We start from the raw sequence: 9,159 nt of genomic DNA, 5'->3' as shown, positions 1-9,159 counted from the left end.
CTCTCCCTGAGCCTCCCTGTCTGCCACCCACCCTGATGCAAGGACACCACCAGCCCAGGCCACACACTCACAGCCTCAGCCTGAGGTCACCACTGTGTCCTATTAGCAAAGGTCCTGAGGCTCCAACCCATGGTTCTTGTGTCCTGGAGAGCCCTGCCCTAGCCCTGTGTGAGCCACACCCATCACCAGGCCACCTCCCATGCCCCGGCTGGCAGGTGTGCCCAGCCCCAGGCCCTCCCCCATCCTCAGCTGGCAGCTCCCACGTGCAGAATCACTGCTGCCATCAGACCTTTGCCTGCCTCCCATGCACCCCTGCTCCTGCCTTTGCCCAGAGCACACTCCTCAGGGAGGTGTCTTTCCCCATTTGCCCCCTTTCTACACTTATGAGTGTGTCCTTATTTTAAACAAAAATTAGAGGCATCGTTATTCTCATGGAGATTCTCATAGTCTTTCTTTAAACATACATACAGTAGGATTTCTTCCACGAAGAAACTGTAAAAACTTTCTTGTAGTTTCTCCACCTTGGCACTGTTAACATTTGGGGCCAAGTGAGTCTTTGTTGTTTGCTGGCTGCTGCCCTCTGCATTGCAGGGTTTAACAGAATTCCTGGTCTCTAACCTCTGCGTGCCAGCAGCATAGCCACCTTGTGAAAATAAGGTCACTGCCAAATATTCCAGGGCTGCAGGCAGAGGCTTGGGGGGTGGTGGTGTGGGGGGGTGTCCAAAAAAAAAAAATCCTGGTAAGAACTACTGGGGGACAGTGACCTCTACTGGCAGAAGCAATCAAGCTTAGTCTCCAAAAATTGGTGATTTTAAAACACATCAAAGATTCAGAGATGAACAAACTGAAGTGGTGGATGCTTGGAAAAATGTTTCCTCAATTGTGTAGAATCAATTATTCATGGTGTTCCCCTTATTAATAATCAAACAACGTAAAGCTGTTCCTCAATGAGCTACTCATCTAAGCTTCCCAGGTTGGCAAAAGTGAAAAATGTTAAATAACAACAAATGCTGAAAAAGATGCAGACAACTGGATTCTCAGACAGTGCTGTGGGTGTCAGTAGGTCCAGCCATTCTACAAACGTTTTCCAGAACAATGTGTGGCTACCAGCAATTCTCTTCTGTGGGGAGAGAGGGAGAGAGAGAGAGGTGCTCTCGGCCAAACTCTTTGTCAGAGCTCACAGCTGGAACAACCTCAATGCCCATCAGCAGGGAACAGACCAAGTCAATCTGCTCTGGGCTATCAAGTGAGCACTAGCCCACAGGTTCAAGGGAAGAGACCCCAGTATTTCTAGACTGCTGGGCTACTGAGCCAAATAAATCTGTGTTGGGCAGATGTGCTGTGCATTTCAGGATGGTCAGCAGCTGCCCTGGCCTCTGTCAAGTAGTTGTCATTAGGCCACCCCCAGCAATGACAAGCAAAAATGTCTCCTAGCATCGCCGAATATCCCTTGGAGGACAGAAATCAACCCCAGGGTGAAGCTACCCAACTAGAACTACCCATTTTTTTTTAAAGGGATACATGTCATAAAACGCACACATTCTTGAATGGAAAAGGTAGGGGTGGAACGTCATGTGTAGCAATTGCCATTTACATGAATTAAACAATACAAAGTACTACTGTGGGCCCAAGGGAAGAAGCCAGCAGCCAGAGAAGAGGCCATTGCAACACTTGGCCTTCATGTCTCTTTCCATCTAAAGCCTCTTTAAATACTAGTCAAACATGAAGTTCACAGTATGTTTCTTTTGAGAACCAGAGAATGTTCCATAAGCCAAGCAATGTCCCTTGTCCCATGGAGCCTGATTTCTAAACGAGTGGAGGCAGAAGACAACCAAGTACATCACGTGCACACCGTCCAGTGGGCAGAAGTGTGAGGGAGAAAAATGAGACCGGAATAGGAACGCACACCCTCCCTGGGCACCACAGGGGCCCCAGCGCTCTCCTGTCTTGCCCTCAGCATGGCACCATGCTGCCCCTACCAGGAATTCAGATTCATTACTCAGGGTTTCCTTAGTGTGGTAATAATCAACGCAGCACCTCAGCAAATAAAATAATAAAATATAAATATCTTCTCAACTTGGAAATAAAGATTTCCAAAAGGTTAAAATGTTGCTGAAAACACTAAACCCAACATTTTCAATGAAACTGTTACTGTTAGATACAAAAACCCATGGACTGAGACTTCTGGCCAAGATGGCGGCATAGGTGGGAACACTGTACCTCCTCACACAACCAAGTTTAAAGACAACAAAGTTTTAGGAGTAAAAACGCAGCTAAAACACAGAAAATTGAACTGTACTGAAGTCCAACAACAATGAACCATTCAGCCAGACCAGTGAGAGGGGTGGACTCAGCAGCTTGTGGAATGGGGTTGGGCAGGAAAGATCAGCTGGACTGACCCAGGAGCACAGGCAGTGGTTGGCAGATCCCAGGAGCAGGGTGGCAATGGGCAGACCCAGTGAAGTTTCAAGGAGGCTGGCTGACAGTGGTCACACATTCACACTCAAATAAACCAAGCAAAGGAGCAAGCAGTGAGACAGACAGCTCAGGCTAGGGCCCCAGCTACGGAATTAGAGCCTAAAACCACTAATTGGAAAGACTTTCTGGGTCGAGGTGCCAGGAGAGGCTCCCAGGCTCACAGAGAGTTTGTTGGAGAGACCCACAGGGTCCTGGAGGGTGCACAGGCCCACACACCCAGGAGCCAGATCCAGGGGGGCCACGTTTGCTTGTGGGAAGCAGCAGAGGGACCCAAATCCTAGAGAGAGCAGAACAAATGCCATTGCCCCTCTCTGGCGCTGCCCCCACATACAGCATCACAACCCAGCTACTGGGTAGCCCTCCCCCGTGAACACCTAAGACTCCGCCCCTCATATGTAACAGGCTCGAACAGACCAAACATTATGGCTCAAGAAGAACAGCTCAAAGCCCCAGAGCCAATACGTCTAAGGGACCAAGAGATATGCAACCTATCAGATGCACAGTTCAAAACACTGGTGATCAGGATGCTCACAGAACTGGTTGATTTTAGTCACAAATTAGATGAAAAAATGAAGGCTACACTAAGTGAAATGAAGGGAAATGCACATGAAACCAGTAGTGATGGGAAAGAAACTGGGACCCAAATCAAGGGAGTGGACCAGAAGGAAGAATAAAACAACCAAACAGAAAAGAAAGAAGAAACAATAATTCAAAAAAATGAGGAGAGGCTTAGGAACCTCCAGGACATCTTTAAATGTTCCAACATCCAAATTATAGGGGTTCCAGAAGAGAAAGAGGAAGAGCAACAAGTGGAACACTTATTGGAACAAATAATAAAGGAGAACTTCCCCAATCTGGCAAAGGAAATAGACTTCCAGGAAGTCCAGGAAGCTCAGAGAGTCCCAAAGAAGTTGGACCCAAGAAGGAACACACCAAGGCACATCATCATTACATTAGCCAAGATTCAAATGAAGGAGAGAATCCTAGAAGCAGCAAGAGATAAGGGGACAGTCACCTACAAAGGAGTCCCCATCAGACTGTCAGCTGATTTCTCAAAAGAGACCTTCCAGGCAAGAAGGGGCTGGAAAGAAGTATTCCAAGTCATGAAATCCAAAGACCTACATCCAAGATTGCTCTCTCCAGCAAAGCTCTCATTTAGAATGGAAGGGCAGATAAAATGCTTTTCCGATAATGTCAAATTCAAGGAGTTCATCATCACCAAGCCCTTATTATATGAAATGTTAAAGGGACTTATCTAAGAAAAAGAAGATAAAAAAATATGAACAGTGAAAGAATAGCAAACTCACAGTTATTAACAACCACACCTAAAACAAAAGCAAACTAAGCAGACAGCTAGATCAGGAGCAGAACCATAGAAATGAAGATCACGTGGAGGGTTAGCAACAAGAGAGTGGGAGGAGGAGAAGGGGGGAGAAGGTACAGAAAATAAGTAGCATAGGTGCTAGGTAGAAAATAAATAGGGGGTGGGCAAGAATAGTATGGAAAATATAGAATCTAAAGAACTTGTGACACGTGGACATAAATCAAAGGGGGAAATGGGGGGAGGGGTGTGCAAAGTGGAGAGGAATGAAGGGGGGAACAGGACAACTGTAATGGTATAATCAATAAATATACTTAAAAAAAAACAACCTTGGACTGAACTTCTACAAATGAAGCTTTGATTTTGAAGATTCCTTCTTGTTGTTTGCTACTCGTGAGACAGGGCATTTCATTCTACATGAGTTACCAGAAAGGGGCTGAGATCTCAGTGAGTCAATGAAGGCACTGCTGGTGTTTTGAGTAGGTGACCCCTCCTTAGTGGAAACGTCCTGAGATTGGCGCCACGCTGATTATCTCTGGCCCCACCCTTTACAGGCCAGAACAGTCTCCAGTCACAGACCCAGCAACAGACACATTTCCATTCGCTGCGATACGTGGCCGGGTCAGTGCCATACCCAGGGGAGAAATGCTTATAAATCTCTTCAGATGTGTCAAGGGCGTGAAGAATGAGGGAAGATGGAGAGACTGTCAGATTGGGTCAGCCTAAAGAGGAATAGGTTCTACAACAGAAAAGGAACATGAGCATAAAAAAAGGAAACCCGAAAATGCTACAGTTTACTATTACTGAGCCAGCGTCAATTTCTCATCTGTCATATATCTGTCCTGGTTGCTTCCCATAGCAACATTAGGAAAATGGTTGAAGGTTCTACAGGAGAATTTCTCAACCTCAGCGCTACTCCATTGTAGCCTGGCTAACTCTTGCTTGTGAGACGCTGTCTCTTCTTTGGAAGGGTGTATGGCAACATCCCTAGGCTGTACACACTAGATGCGTCCAGACATTTCCAAATATCCTTGGGAGCAGCGGAGGCCCCAACAAGCCCCAGGTGGAGGACTATTGGTACGCAGAATCTCTCTGAATTATCTCTGCAACTCTTTTGTAAATACATGTTTTTTTTCCAAAGTAAATACAGACACTCACAAATACAATAGCACAGCAGTTATTTTTAAAGTTCCCCGGGTACACTGTAGTGATCTACAAGAATGAAATAAGGCAATGGGTGAATAATGGTTCTTACTGGCTTCACTGATAAAGATAGGGAATATATACATGTGCTTAGAACAATAAGGAAGAGCTGAACTCAAATGCAAAATAATGGGAACTGTCAGCATAAGGGTGCTCCTAATACTTGTTAAAGCTTTCTAAAAATTGGTTCTGTTGTATATTCAACCGTATAAAGTATTTGTTACAATACCTCCCACTGTACTAGTGTCCTAGGAAGTACCATTTCCATCATTTACCCAAGATTGATAGTAGAAAAAAAAAGGGAAAGTTTTAACTGCTTCAGCTCTTCTTCAACAGAGGAAGCAAAGCATCTCTCCTGCATGATGCTTCTGCCAGGAGAAGTAAGTCTAAGACATTAAACAAACAAAAGTCCATCTAGGACATTAAACAAACAAAAGTCACTTGTGCTCAACAGCAACTGCAGAACTCTAATTGCAGACATGTGTTTATATTTTGTTCATATGCAGGCAGTTGAACCAACCATGAGTAAGCACACCTCCTAACATAGCAAGGGGGAGGGGAAGGGCCAGGGGAAGCACACCACGGCTTCTGGAGGTGGCTGCAAGGCCGAGGCCATAGAAGAAGATGGAGACACGCTCCGGGACTGGGGCTTCCTCCTGCTTTGCATGATCCTCTGAGAAATCAACTGGAGTCTTGTCTGCCCCAAGAGTGTGAAAGTGAGGTTCAAGGAGACAGAAAACCCAGGCAGGAGGGACCTACTTCGACTATGGCCATTCTCACTCAGTCTTCAAAGATCTCCTCAGCACAGAAAAAACTCCTGTGTCTGTGTATGTGACCAATGCTAACTAGACTTACTGTGGTGATCATTCCCCAGTATATGCAAATGTTGAGCCATGATGCTGTGTAGCTGAAGCTGGTACAGTGAGGTATGTCAGTTACACCTCAAAGAAATAAACTGAAATGCCATTAGCACAGCTCAACAGAAAATCTACGCTTTCGGGCTGTAAATAGAGATGGGTCTGCTAGAGTTCTTTAAATTTACTTCAGTGACCATTTTGACCCATTGTTTTTACCCCAAAAACGTGATTTTAACACATACGTGACCCACTTCCTTCAGCCAATCACTGAAAAGGAAGGAGTGCCCACGGCCTTGCCTCAAGTGTGGAGAGCCCTGGTCTGGGGGGGGGGGTGTCTGTGAGAACTGGCTCCCCCCCATTTCTCTCCAATGGGCCAGGCAGGGCCAACCGCATCCAGAGGGCACTAAGAAGGGGCTCTTGTTTCTGGAAATCAAAAGGACTAAGTAGGAGCTGGGCTGTGTCTCTCCAGCACAAGACTGCTAATCCCCTTACCATGGATACAGCGCTACCTTGTTCCCTCACAGATCACAGAATTTACCCCTGAATAACTCAGCAGAGGAGGAAATTCATTCTCTGCCTGCCACCATTTCACTCAGAGACAAAATGTCATCCCCGAATTAGACTTCTACCTCTCTTGCTAAAAATACATTATTGTAAAAAATTTTCAGTAAACTCGAGAAATATTCTGAAATTTCAAATTAGGTTAAGGTTTCCTTAGAAACTACTTTCAAAATTGTAATATTCCTGTGAGTTACAACTATTAGATAAATAAGTCTTAGAGATCTACTGGAAAGTATAGTGATGATGGACAAGAATAGTATATTCTGTGGGGGCAACTTTGCCTGCAAAGTCCGCCTGTCTGCCAGGGATGAAAGTGAAACTACTAAAACATGATCTGCTTGGGGAGGAAAAGTAGGGGATCTCTCAGAGGAGAAGGGTGAAGAGCCTTTTCCTCAATGGGTTTTTATTGGGTTCGTTTGCACAAAAATACAGGTAAGGATCAAACAATAGATAGCATTCAAAGAACTATGAGGGCTTATTCTCAGTCAGGGTCAGATGGCTAAGGAGCCATAAAACTTTGAGGAACCAATTTCTTGCTTGGACCCTTATCATTTAAAGGAGAGCATTCTAAACAAAGCAGGTTTCACAGGATTTTACATATTCTTTCTTAGACTTGATCACCCCCATCCTGCTCTAGCTGGCAAAGAGCTGCACCATCTTCCCCATCATAGGTTTTTAGGATTAAGTGGATTAGAGCCAGGAAGTGCTTCTCCCAGATGGAAATGGGAACTTGGGCTATGTCAGAATAGCTGGGGGTAAGGGTCTATCACTCCCTCTTTGTTCCAGCCCACCCCAGTCCTTCCATGATGGCCTCCCAAGTGATCATGTAGGCTTAGGTTGCCCCTCCTCTGAGGGGTCTTACTCATCAGAGACTAACCAACCAAGCGTTGGGGGCAGGGATGAAGCAGAAGCAGCGTTGCTGCCAGAGACAAGCTTTGTCTCCTTAGTGGCTCGCATTCAGGAGGTCACTCGCTCAGCCTTAGCCATGGGGGGCAGTTACAACTCCTGAAACCAGGCACAGCGGTTCCCAACAATATTGTAAACATTAAACTTGGTAACAGACTAGTTCTTAAGTCTGTTTCCACCACAAAAAAGAAGCGATAATTATGGGACATGATGGAACTATTACCTAATACTACAATGACAACCATAAAATATAAATATGTCAATTAAAAATGTACACCTTAAGCCCTAGCTGATGTAGCTCAGTGGATTGAGCACTGGACTGTGAAGCAAAGGGTTGCTAGTTTGATTCTCAGTCAGGGCATAAGTCTGGCTTGCAGGCCAGGTCCCCAGTGTGGGGGTAAGCAAAAGGCAACCCCACATTGATGTTTCTCTCCCTCTCTTTCTCCTTCCCTTCCCCTTTCTCTAAAAATAATTAAATAAAAAATTAAAAAAAATGTACACCTTAAACTTATACAATATTATATATATTTCAACTTGTAAAAATCCCTGTGAAGCTGTTTTAATAAATTTGGCCTAAGTGTTACTATAAATATTTGAGCCCTGACTGCTGTGGCTCAATGGGTTGAGCATCATCCTTCAAATCAAAAGGTCACTGGTTCAATTCCTGGTCAGGGTACATGCCTGGGTTGTGGCCTGGTCCCTGGTGGTGTCCCTGGTTGGGGTGCATGTGAAAGACAGCTGATAGATGTTTGTCTCACATTAATGTTTCTCTTCCTCTTTCCTCCCTCCCTCCCTCCTCATCTCTGTAAAGAAAAAAATTTCAAAAAGAAATGGTACAGCAGTGCATAAATATTGCTTTGAGTTGCAATTTTTTGTTTCATGTAAAGCTGAACATTTTATATGTAACATAGTCATTTGATATTTTTTGTAAGTACCTTAGTGATACTTTGTTCTTTTTTCTGCCAAAGTGTTCATTTTTCTAAAAAATTTTTTGCACCAATATGTGTGTGTACAGACATTGTATGTTATCAACTCCCCCTTTCAATTTGATATTTGTTTTGCATTTTCCGGGTAAGTAATCCTATATTTCACATCACCTACATCTCATTTTCATTTTTTTCTCCTACTTTTCAACAGTAATACCTAACTGTTGATGTCATTGTTGTTTTGTCTCATTGTAGTGGCCCTATCAGAACTACAACGTAACGGTGACAAGCCTTGTCATCTTCTCTACTCTAATGGGAATGCTGATGTTCCACAGGGTCTGGTGACTCACTTTCATTAAGATGTGTCTTGAGACCAAAGTGTGTACTATCCCTAGTTTACTCAAAGTTGTGTCTATCAATAATTGATGTTGAATTTTGTCGACTGCCTTTTCAGTATGTATTAGTATGATCCTTGGGTTTTTACCAATTGGTGCATTATACTAATACATTTCTTTACATTAATCCAACCCTTAGAAAAGTTCATTTTGATGATGTTTTACGTGCTACTTTACTTATTTTGCTATTTATTTCCCTTGAATTTTTAGATCTATTTTTACAAGAATAATAGCATGTGGGCTCCTTTTCAGGTGCTAATTCTTGATGATTCTTTTTTGTCATTATATTACCATCTTGAAAATTGAATACAAATATTACCAACATTTTCTGTATAGATAAATACTTTAAAAGCATAAGAAATAAAAACTGTACAGGCAATTATTCTAGACCTAGCCTATTTGGTGCAAGGAGTTTTCTGAAAACTTTTCATTGTTAGTCATTTTAGATTTTATACTTCTTTTAAAAGCCATTTAAACTTTGTGTAATGTCTATGAAAATTATTTAATTCATT

The sequence above is a fragment of the Artibeus jamaicensis genome, unplaced genomic scaffold, assembly GCF_021234435.1.
Source record: "Artibeus jamaicensis isolate MK-2021 breed Jamaican fruit bat unplaced genomic scaffold, CSHL_Jam_final scaffold_1283, whole genome shotgun sequence".
Lineage (NCBI taxonomy): Eukaryota > Metazoa > Chordata > Mammalia > Chiroptera > Phyllostomidae > Artibeus > Artibeus jamaicensis.
This window is presented reverse-complemented; position numbering follows the sequence as displayed.